This window comes from Passer montanus, unplaced genomic scaffold, assembly GCF_014805655.1.
Source record: "Passer montanus isolate IOZ18808 unplaced genomic scaffold, ASM1480565v1 scaffold38, whole genome shotgun sequence".
Lineage (NCBI taxonomy): Eukaryota > Metazoa > Chordata > Aves > Passeriformes > Passeridae > Passer > Passer montanus.
Genome location: NW_024368596.1, coordinates 3,620,368 through 3,632,505, shown reverse-complemented (window position 1 = coordinate 3,632,505; position 12,138 = coordinate 3,620,368). Strand labels below are relative to the sequence as shown.

The 12,138-nt window shown below is 42.4% G+C and overlaps 1 protein-coding gene across 10 annotated transcripts in view; it reads right to left on the bottom strand.

Moving 5' to 3' along the window:
- The window catches only part of GPR50 (G protein-coupled receptor 50), a 51,948-nt gene that overhangs the window by 21,022 nt on the left and 18,788 nt on the right, over nucleotides 1-12,138 (bottom strand). For 3 of the 10 annotated variants that reach the window (XM_039717523.1, XM_039717524.1, XM_039717525.1), the window contains exon 3: nucleotides 10,428-10,546. The exons of 5 other annotated variants lie outside the window; for them this stretch is intronic. The gene's annotated coding sequence lies outside the window, so the exon portion shown is untranslated. Of the gene's footprint in view, nucleotides 1-356; nucleotides 1,690-10,375; nucleotides 11,361-12,138 lie in introns of those variants that run through there. 2 more of the 10 variants (XR_005628447.1, XM_039717526.1) reach the window with 2 other exon arrangements.

Here is a 12,138-nt window from a genome sequence, read left to right as displayed (position 1 = left end):
TGTTTTCTGCAAAAAAGAATCTAGGCAATTGATTACATAATTTTTCACCAACAAAGGTTTCTTCTGCAAAACATTATCATCTTGCACTCATTTGAGGACCTGCAGTGCTGCCATTGCTCACTCCCTGGAAGAAAACACAGAAACATATCTGCATCTCAACATTTGAGAAACATCATTGGTTTGAAAGCCAACAGGGGAAAACCTAAGAGTAAGAATTTAAGGTCATATTTTCTTCTAGTATTAACTGGCCACATTTTAATATGAAGACTTGACAAAGAAAATCTGGCTGAAGAATCGGCTGGAGCCAGAATGCTCCATCACAAAGGAAATCCTCTCAGGGAAAGCCCAGTTTGGCACATCTTTCCTCTCAACCTTTGAGCTCTGCTTGCAGGATGCAATAAAAATATGCAATTATCTGTAAAACCTTTAATGGTGATTTTTAACTTGGGACATGAAGTAGGGCAGGAGGAAACATGCTCAAGAATAACAAAAAGGGTTCAATTTAAAGGGATTAAGTGAGAAAAAGGCTGAGGAAAACACACAGGTTGCATTATATGCCTACATCAATACAACTGAGTGGAATTCCCACCCTCCTGCAAAACTCACAGATGTGACTGCAAGGTCTGGCATCACCAGTGGAAGCAAAGGGAGCTGATGAGTAAAGCATCCCCTCCCTCTGTAGTGCCTGCTTGCTGCAGTCAGCAGGACAGTTCCCTCTCTAATGTGAGCTTGCGTTCAATGAGTAGAGAAAAATCACCAATAAGAGCAGAATGTGCAGGACAATGCTTGAAACTGCTGCTAGTTCACTTTAAACTCGTAAGTCACCCTCAGACTCATTCTGGGGTGGATGTGACAGCAGAAGGAAAATGACAGCCCCTCCCAATTCCCTCTGTTGTTTTCATGCAGGATTGGGCTGAAGGAAGATGAAGCCCAGGGACAGGTTGTGAGGGAGGAAGGGGACCAGGATGCATGGAATGCTGGGGAAGTCAGGGGGTGGGGGCACTGCACATTCTCTCTAGAGACCCAAAAAGTACAGTTGTCTTCAACTTCTGACACTTTGGGAACCATGTAAGACCCCTATCAGCAGAAGCACAAGGCTCAGCCCTGCCCCTGCAGACAGCAGGGCAAAGCATAATGGCACATCTGCATTTCACATTATCCATTTAAGCCAGGATTCACATATTTTTTCCCCTCAGACTGCTGTGTCATGGGAAGCCAAGCCCAGTTCTCACTGAACTAGTGTGACCTCTGCAAGGAGAAGCAGTAGGTCTTAAAATGCTCCTTCATTTCCCTACAGGCAGAGCTGGAAATTGAAATGCTCTGTCCAGTACACGCAGCCTGAGCCAGGGTGAGCGTGCTGGAGGCTGCATGGGAACAAGCCCTCTGGAAACAAACCCAGCTTTGCTATTTCCTGGATGTGCTGGGTCCAGCCTCTTTGGGCAGATGATGAGAAAGATGCTTTGTGCCTTACCTCACCACAGTGCATCCTACAACATGTTTTGGGGTGACGTGTCCACAGCCCACACCCACTAGCTACACGCCATGACAGTACCTGCTCTAAATATTTACCCTCCCTCACTTACACATTCTCCTGCAATGTGCAAATGGTGGATAAAGATGGCATCAGGATTAATCTGGATTGTTATCCATGGACAGGGGTTTGTAAAGGAAGGCAAAGCTGGGTCCTCTCTGTATTAGGAAGAAAAGGGAAAACACATTGGGAAGGTTACTATGCTGCTGACACCATTTGAAGTCCAGGAAAAGAAAGCCCTACTTTAGTAGTCTTCTGATCATTTACAGATTTCTTTCCATGGATGTGGTCATATGTTTACAACAATATGTGCAGCTGCTGCAACAGTCACATAAACATTGAAAGGACACAAATTCAAAAGTTCAAATAATGACATTCTTTTAATTATGATTAATGTTCATTACTAATCATCCCAGAACCAATACTCTGGAGATGTATTTTGCAAACTTGAATGACATAATGTGAATTACCCACATAATATCAAGCACAAAACTAGATATTTTATAAAGCCCAGGTTGGAAGCCACAAATTTCTTCAACTCTGTAGCACTTAGGGCATGCAGTTGTTTAGACAATTACACAGATTTTGACTCTGGCACAGAGTATCATGTGAATGATTATCTATCTACACACATTTCCCAGAGACACAATCACAGAGGCCTTAATGCAGAACACCACACAACTACATATGGAAAAAATAACAAAAATTAAACATACTTTATCACAGAATCATAGAAAACCAGGCTGGAAAGGGGCCCCCTAGGACCATCTGGTCCACCCTTTCTTGGGAAAAAGAAATCTCCCCAAGACATTGTTGAGGCACTGAAAAGATGTGGAAAAGAGCACTCATTCTGAGAGCATAAATCATCGTGCTCTTAAAGATAACAGAATTAGATGATTATTTCTCACTAGGAAAAGCAGAAAAGCATTTTATGAGACTCATAAATCCACATCCCACAGACAAGGGAATCCTTACCATTCCTCTCTTCCTCATTTCTACCCCACTCCCTTGGTGCTTTCTTCTATTTTTCAGCAAAAAATAGGGAAAGTAAGTGCAGTGGGAAACCTGATGTGGTAGGAAAATGAACCCACTTGGTACTTCCCTTCCCACAGCTGACAAGTCTCAAGGGGAAATTCCCTCCTTCCCCTTTTATGGAAGGAACATTCCCAACAGGGCTGATCCTGGTGTACTGAAGGAAGCGTGAACACTCACACTGCTTCTGTGGCAACATCAGCACCATCCCTTTCAAGATGGTTCTGAAGGATGGATTTAGCAGGAGATTATAGGTAACCTTATAAGAAATTGTTTCTGATGCTTTTCTATTCTTCAAACTCCATCTCATCCCATCCCACAGCATTAACTGTCCTGTTTTTAAGTTTTGGAAGGATAAAGAGTATCAAGCAACACAAAAAATAAAAACTGCAGAAAGTACCCACTCTTAAAGTAACTTTAAATTCTTCCCCTTTATTGGGATTATACTTATATACATCTGAAGTGTATGAATTCACGTAGTTATATCTGATATAATAAATAAAAGGTTTCCCCAGAAATCACACAGAGCACTAATGCAAGGGGTTGCAATACATGCAGCTGTAGAAAGCTTACATTTTGTTTGTCTTCCTTTTGGTTCAGTACACTGCATTTTCAGGTCTCTATAAAAAATGGCTTGGACTTTCTGAGTGCCACTAGAAGCAAAAAGTTCAGAAAGCCAGGTAAACAAGGTCAGTATTTGCCACACTGAATTAATGCCCAGAGGTCTGTTAAGGCAGTGTTTTCTCATACCTCATGGAGACCAAAGGGTTGATAAGTGCTCTGAGCCTGAGAACAGCCACATCACAGCAGACCTGAGGGTCATCTGGTGCCGTGCTCCATACCACCACTGCCAGAAGGAGCTGCCTCATGGAAAAGTTCCATTTTACCTTATATGCACATTTACATTTTTCAGCAGTAACAGAGTGTTTTGACAAGCTGCAATCGACCTCCAGTCTGCAGTGAATTTTGACTTTTTGTTCCAATTTTAAACACCAAAACCCAAATCTGGACATGACAATTCCCCACAGTACAGAAATTAAGAGTCAAAGACATTCACTTCCTAAAACAATATACAAGGCCAAATTTGTAATCTTTCTCTGCCTTTCCCCATTTGGCAGAGGAGAATAATCCCATACAATGGCACATGTCTGACATGATTGTCATGGGGAAATTAGAGTCTTATATCTAGAGAAGGAGAAGCCCTACATTACTAAGGTTTCCTCTGCCACCAAGGGAAAGAAACATTGCCTCCTGGTGATTAAGACTGTAATTATTATTATGAATTCTGAAACACTTTGAATTATGAGGTACATTTTCTTTAAATGGGCACCATCGTTAGTGCAAGTTGATTTGAACCAATGATTTATTCATGGTTTAATAACCCTGTTTGCTTCACATGCTCAGCACATTTTGCTCAGTATATTGTATTACTAGCTGGTTGCTATAAACAGTCCATTTAAATTTAGGCAGAAGCCTTTGGAAAAGTTCTATTTCTAACAGATATGTGAATTAGAACATTAACTACTGGTTTCTTCTAAATTCTTTAACATTTACCTGTGTGCCTTAGGTTCTCAAAAATGTTCACAGGTTCTAGCTGAAGTTCCCATTCAAACAAAACTTTCTATTCAAGCCAATCCTAATATTCAGTCAATTAAAGATCAAGAGGAAGTCTGCCAGACAGCACTGCCAAATTGTGACATTTCTGCAAATAAATCAGAATTGGACTTCCCCATCGTGGTGTTAATAAAATACATCCAGCCTCGCCAATAAATCTGCAGTATCTTTCTCCATGTTTTGAAGTAAAAAAGCTTTGGCTTTACTAGTGTTGTTACAAAGCAGGTCTTAATCAAAAGTAGCCATGGAAGAAGAGAAAACATCTTAAAAATTTTCCCAGATACACTTTTGTAAGAAATTATACCTTTTTAACCACTGTGAAATTAAAATGTACTTTTTTTACTGAAATTCTTCCAAAGATTCTGGCTTGAAGGTGTTGGAGAAAAACCAGACTACACCACTGATGATGTACAGAGCTCCACAACCAGTTCCTCTTGAGCTACTTCATATTTTAATTTTTAAAGATATTGCCAGGAACCAAATACAGTTGTTGCTTTCCACAGTGCTTACAGCACTATATAAGGGTCATATGCTGTTCCCTCTCCTGAAATTTCCATGTTGCAGTTTCTTAATCAGTCATCGTTTTCAGGATGACAGTTTTTACTTGGCTCTTTGGAGAAGGAAACATTTCTAAAAGAAGCATCACAGTCAAGTATGTACAAACTGGGAGGAGCAACACCTGCTCCCTATTATACTCCTTTCCTCTACTCAGAGCAGGAGATGAAGTTACATGTACGTTAAGAAGCATTGCTTGTTTAAAACCGTTTTTTCTGAATGGTGTGAAAAATCAGAATCTAAATCAAACATTAATTAGACAAAGCCATAAACTGGAATGATGGGGCAGTGATTGTCCCAGTGCTGGGCACTGGTGAGGCCACACCTGGAATGCTGAGTTCAGTTTTGGGCCCCTCACAAGAAGGACATTGAGGGGCTGGAGCATGTCCAGAGAAGGACAATGGAGCTGGGGAAGGGTCTGGAGCACAAGGCTGATGAGGAGCAGCTGAGGAACTGGGGATGTTTATCCCAGAGAAAAAGAGGCTCGAGGGGGACCTTATCACTCTGTACAGCTGCCTGAAAAGAGGTTGGACCCAGGTGGGAGTCAGGCTCTTCTCCAAGGTAAGAAGAACGGACAAGAATAAATGGCCTCAAGTTGCTCCAGGGTAGGTTTAGATTGAATATTATGAAAAATTTCTTTACCAAAAGGGTGGCCAACCTTTGGAACTGCCCAGGGATACAGTAAAGTCATTATCCTGTCAGGGATTTAAAAGACGTGTAGATGTGGCATTTAGAATGTGGTTTAGTGATGAACATGGCAGTGCTGGGTTAGTGGTTGAATCTTGGAGGTTTTTTCCAACCTAAACAATTATATGATTCTCTGATGTATTGGTATCCTAGTGATGCAATCATTATTTTTGTCAACCAGCACATTTCAAGAAAACATCAGGCTATCAATTAGTATGCAAAAAGTCCCTTGTTTAGCTCCAACAACTTGGCTGGCTGTATCTCCATTGTCTCAGAACAACACTGAAACATGCACCCTTGTTTGGTCCCTTTAGCCTTTAAAGCATCTGTTCATACAAACCCCTGCCTGAGCTGCCAGAATCACTGATAAAACAATTTAATTTTTTTAGGAGTTGCAGCTTTTGGTAAGATGACAAGGCACATGATACACTCATATTGGTATATGAGTGCTTGGGCCAACAGGGTTGGGTTTGTGTGTTTTTTAAACACTTGACTTTGAACAATTGAAAATAAAAATCTGGTTTTGAACATAGATAAAAGACAATAAAAGCTATCATATAAAACTATGAATAAATAAATATTAGGTAAGTAATTAATAGGCATCACACTCTCAGGTTCCAGTGTGGTTGTAACTACAGACGAGATTGTGCATGGAGATATTCAGAGATTAAGGAAGAAGACTTGCAGAAGAGAGCAAATATTTTCCATGCTCTGAAACCCAGCTCATTGGCTTTACATTGCTTCCCTGAGTGGAACTGTCTTGGCCTACTTCCATGGGAGTGTCACAGGAGAGGGAAACTGAGATGAAGACTCATGGCAGGCAAACCTAAACACCAGACTTGAGCTCACCCTTTCCTTTTAAACCCTATATAAATCCATTCATATGGACAACGGCTTATGTTTCTGAACAATGATTCAGAACACAGATCTTAAGTCAGAAGGCAACAAGCTGCTTCACAAATTAATTTTGGACTCTTCTTGCTCTATTTCTGCCTTTTTGCTGCTTAAAACTAGCTGTGTTTTGTTGCTCTGCTAAACTTTTAATGCAGGTCATTTACTACCCAGGCAGAAGGGAAAGGGCAAAAGCAGAAAAAGCAGAGGTGCTTGATCTCTTTAATGCACAATCTTGCAGCACTTTCAAAATCTGTATGAAGATTGCCTTGTCCTGCTTTGAATTTTATCTGGCTTCTTACTTCTCAAGATACAACGCAATTACAGACAGGCAGACACTGTTAGTCCCTGAAAAAATTAATACAGCAGGATTGTGAGGAAGGCAGGGAAGCACAAGAGGCACAAGGAACAGATCTGATGCATTAGCAGATATCTAGCTTTTGGACTCACACACTTAAAATATTTAAACAACCCATAAACATTTGCAAACTTAGGTGTTACTGGACTGATGAGTTATAATACACTTTTTGATAGAAAATGCAGATGAAGTGTGCTCTTAGTGTTGGAGATTGAGAGTTTCTGAATGTCAGTAGCTTTCCACAGCTTGGAAATGCACTTAAAAGCTAAAATAACTTCAGATGAAGGGAGAAAGAATGAGACAAAGAAACTAATATGATGTGAGGGGGAACTATAGCTCCACAGGCAGGTGATCTGTAGGTCTCACATCCTGCCACCAGCACTTCTCACAAGGAAGCAGCAGTGTCCCTGATGCAGCTCTTAAAATGCAAACTGGGCACTTCTGACAGAAATAAAGTAAACCAGATGATGGGATAGTGTCATGCTTTGCCTCAGCAAGTAACCAAACACCACATAACTGCTCACTCATCTCCTTCCAGTGGAATGGGAGAGTGAATGGGGGGAGGGGGGAAGGTAAAATTTGTGTGTTGAGAAAAAGAGTTTAATAGCACAAAAATGGAAGGGAATTAATAACAACAATAGAATTAGAATATGCAAAACAAATGATACACAATGCAATTGATCACCACCTGACAAGTGATGCCCAGCCAGTCCCTGAGCAGCAGCCCTGGCCAGCTTTGCCCTTAATTTATAGTCTGGAATACCCCTTTGGTCACTTGGGGTCAGCTGTCCTGGCTGTGCCCCTTCTAGCTTCTTATGCTCCCCTTGCTGGCAGGGCAGCATGAGAAGCTGAAAAATCCTTGAGTTGGTATAAACATTAACTCAAGCTTAGTAACCACTAAAACATCAGTGTGTTATCAACACTATTCTCACCCTAAATCCAAAGCCCAGCACTGGGCTCCAATTAACCCCATCCCAGCTGAAACCAGGACAGATGGACACAATCACATCTTGGCTTCTTTCAGGCACCACAGCTCTAAAAATCTCCTTGTCTAGGACAGAGAAAGCAGCACACAGTCTGTCTGAAGTGTACTGGTCTGGCAGCAGTAAGGAGGCTCTGGGAAGGAGGCTCTTTGTACAGTCCACAGCTCACCATCATCCTAAAGAAATCACATCTTCTGTCTTCCTTTCACAAGGGTGAAAGGTAAGAATAAACATTACCAGGCCCAGTTGTGTGGAAGGGATATCAATAGCATTGGGGTTTGTTCACAGCTGCCCAGAAAGCCAGCACAAGAGCTTTCTAACCACTCACACCCCCACAAAAGGAAACTGAAAACCATTTTTGACAAGCACACAGCCACAGAGATCACAGGCGGAGGCATATGAAAGGGGCTGTATACAAGCCAAAGCTACTTTCATCTCTTTTGCCACTGAAGGACACTTCAGCTTCAGACTGTCCTTTTAGCAACACCACAGGGAACTTCCACAACAGCTTCCCCTGTTCTATTCCTGTGCCACTTCAGCAGAGACCTCACCTTTAAAGTCAGCACCAGCCAGGACTTTGTAGAGGTCCAGAACCAGAAGACTTTTATACAGTCTCACTTGAGCATGATTGCAAAGTATCTATCTTCCTATTAGAGCAGAGATGTTTAAGTATTTGTTCAAGTAATGTTCAAGTGATTTGTGTCCAAAGAAGGAAAAGGAGGCTGGTGGAAACGTTCAAAAAATGTGTAGATGTGACACTTAGGGACAGGATTAACGATGGACCTGGCAGTGTTAGGTCAATGGTAGGACTCAGTGATCTTGGAGATTTTCCAGTTCTACTTTGAGCTCTAGGATGACTGGAGTAATTCTCTCTCGTGATTCCACTCTGTTTTCCCTGACTCTCCTGTCCCCAAGGACCACTCAGCACAGAAGGAGAACAGGACAGACACTCAAATACTACAGAGACACAACACACACTGTGTCCAATGCCTTTGTTCCCAACAGGGAGTTCCCAAGCCCTGCCGTCCCTGTTGGTGTGGCAGCTCAGAGCTATGATAGGCATTGCAGCCAGGATGCCCCTACAAACACAGCTGTACCACCAGCTACTTACAGTATTCAGGGGGCTCCCAATTCAAATCCAACCTAGTTACTTTTAAAAGAATTCAGCACACAGTGAGAACTCTGCTTTCAAGAAAGTCCAGCAGTTAAAACAGATCCCTCAGAACAAAAAGGGCCACTGGTTTCTGAAGAAGTGCAAGCCACTGCCACGTGCTCATTTGTGCTGGCATCCTCATCCACCCTGCTGTCAGCAACCAAGTGCATTTAGATCCCCCACACACAGCACCTTTCCCCAACCTTCCTCATTTCCTGGTGAAAGATCAGTCTCAGCAGAATTAGAGAAGCAAGGGTGAGTGAAAGGACAAATACAAAATGAATGCTTAGCAGGAATTGTCTTCTCTGTCTGTTCTTTAAAAAAAGAAGTGCTTTTCTAGAACAACACAGTGAAGAATAACCGTTCAGCTTTCTATTTTAGAATGAATTTGTCTTACATGTCCATGGCAGAAAGTTAAACTCAACAAAGAGATGTTCAGCCCTTCCTCTTCATTGACATGCTGTATCCTCCCGTTCCAGTTTGGGGACAATTTTAGCCCAGCTAAGGGAAACTTGTGGCCAAGGGCTTGACACAACAACTCCCCAGGCAGGGACATCTTCCACTAGCCCAGGTTGCTCCAAACCAAGTCCAAACTGGCCTTGAACAGTCCCAGGGATGGGGCATCCACAGCTTCTCTGGGCAGCCTGTGCCAGTGTCTCACCATCCTCATAATGAAGAATTTTCTCTTAATATCTCATCTAAGCCAGCCTTATGTCAGCATGAAGCCCCTCTGCCTTCTCCTGTCCCTACAGCCCCTGCAAAAATTCCTCTCAAGTTCTCTTGCAGGCCAGGCCATAGACAGTTTTGTTGACTACTAGGAACTGAAACTCATTTAAAAACAGGGAAGAGAAAAATAGGAGTTGATTACAAACCAGGATCACATTCCAGGAAAAAGGTGTCAGAGTTTGATCATTTGTCTTCATTCCACATGGGAGGAAAAAGTGGTATCTTTACACATTTGTTACAAATGATTAAAAGAATCACTTTTAAAGGTAAGAGGAAACTGTAAAAGACTGGTCTGCCAAAGCAATGGGAACAGCCCAGCAGCAGCAACTGGTTTTGTAATGCCAACGATCAATCAGAAGAAATCCAACCTCTCCTGGGAGAAATTTGTCTCAAAAAGGAAATAACAAATGAGAGAAGTGGAGTCAATATACCAGTAAGGAAGAACAGATGCTGCCACAGCAAGACTGAAACAGCCTAGCTCCTTGTAAGCCCTGTTTGTTGCTTCCCCACTCCTCTGTTTCTGTATCTGTATAATTTATTCCAAAGCAAATTTATTATTTTAAAGACTCCATGGAGAAGGCTTTGTGTGTGCTAAGGGACACAGTGCTAACTACTTCTTCCTCTTCCCTATTATCAAAGGCTTTGCCTAGTCTGGGATTTAGCAAGACTTTTAATTAATGGCTTCCAATGGTACATCCACACTGGAAAGACTTCACTCATTAGCTAATTAGTCTATTGTCCTAATTAGGAAAGTTAGTTTTACTTCCTTGTTGCCTGGCACAGGAAACCCTGGTTTTCCCACTTAGGTTTTTGCTCAAGTCAGTTGCTGGCTTCTCTGTCCTTACTTGCTTTTTGGAAGGACTTAGAGCAAGGTGCTGGCAGACATCATTGCCTCACCTTTCCATGCGAGTCTAGACCAGGCAGGGAATGTTTTGTTCACTGCAGCTGTTCTGAAAACAGGGCCCTCTCGAGTCCCCAGCAAGGTCTTGGGTCATTAGGAACTGGCTCATCAGCATCTGTCAGGAACAAGAGTGCATTGTCTTACAAATTCTGTCTTCCTAAGAGGATAATGCCAGTGCCAGTGGGGTTGGAATGAGATGATCTTTAAAATCCCTTCCAAAACAAAGCATTCTCTATCTCTGAAGGACCAGAAGGCCAGTACATGTGCTGAAATGTTCAATCCTCCTAACCTAGGTGAGAAGTGACCTGAGGTTGAGCACCTTCCAGCAGGCTGTGTTTGCTGAACTGCTCTGGGCCCAAATGTATCTCAGCAAGTAATGCAGGTGGATCCTCTGCAGGAGCTGCAAACTTGTGTCTTGTCAGAGACAGCAGAGCTGTAACTCCTGCTGCTCCTCCTTGCTCTGACTGCTGGCCATGGTATTAACTCTCAGCAGACAAGACTGCCTCTTCCAAGGCAGGGATTTGCTCAACAGCCTCCCAGCACAAGTATCCCTCCTGTTCCCATCACACATGCCCCTCCTTCTCCCACCACACCTGTGTTTTTCTGCAAGTCCTCACACCACACTTCTCTCTTCCCTGCAGAAACTCCCACGGATGATCACAGCAGAGGCAGAGTTTGCAATCCACATTGTAATGTCTGACCATTTTGGTGCCTATCAGCTACACCTACTCTTGAAGTGTTTTGTCAGCAAGCTTTCCACTTAGTCCAATTAATTTTGACTAATCACTTTGGGTTAGTAGAAAGACTGTTTAAGACACAAGCCATAATGGCAGAGCTCACCACTGACTTAATGCTCACATCTTAGGTAGAGTAGAAAAATTTTTTTCCTTTCTAGTCTTTCCTTGAAAAAGCCAAGACATAATCTCTGCCTTGACAACATGTACTTCTACATAAAGGCACCAGTATACTTCATTCTAGCTTAATTTCTCCCTGCAAAGCAGAACACTGAAAACTCCAGAGAAGCTGTCGATATTTTTGGAAATGCCAGAAAGAAAACAGGCAGAACTAGTGATGGAAAGCAGAGGATAGCTAATTCTTCAACTCATCTTCATTTTGGAACACCTCTCCTATGAAGGAAAGGTTGGCTGTTCATTCAGATTCTCGGGGGTGTTCAGTCTGGAGAAGGTTCCAGGGAGACTTTACGGCATCTCCTAGTACCTAAAGAGGTCTGTAAGAAAGATGGGGACAGACATTTTACCAAGGGTTGTTGCAGTAGGACCAAGGGGTAATGGGTTTAAATTAAAAGAGGGTAGATTTAGATTAAATATTAGGAATAAGTTTTTTATAATGAGGATGGTGAGCCACTGGTACAGGCTGCCCAGGAAGGTGGTAGGTGCCCCATTCCTGCAACATTCAAGGCCAGGTTGGACAGAGCTCTGAGTGACCAGATCCAGTTGAAGATGTCCTTGCTCCATGAAGGAGGGTTGGACAAGATGACCTTTAAACATCCCTTTCAATTGAAACCATTCTGTGAATTCTATGATCTTTGCTACTGCTGTTTATTGAGGTGCTGAGATCATACTGACCATTTGTAAATAAACTAATGGTGCCAAACTCAGAAGAGACAGATATTTTCAGTCAGATATTAACAGACACTGCCAGTGTGAGCATGATCTGTCTTCCACCAGGAGTCAGAAGAGCAGAGGT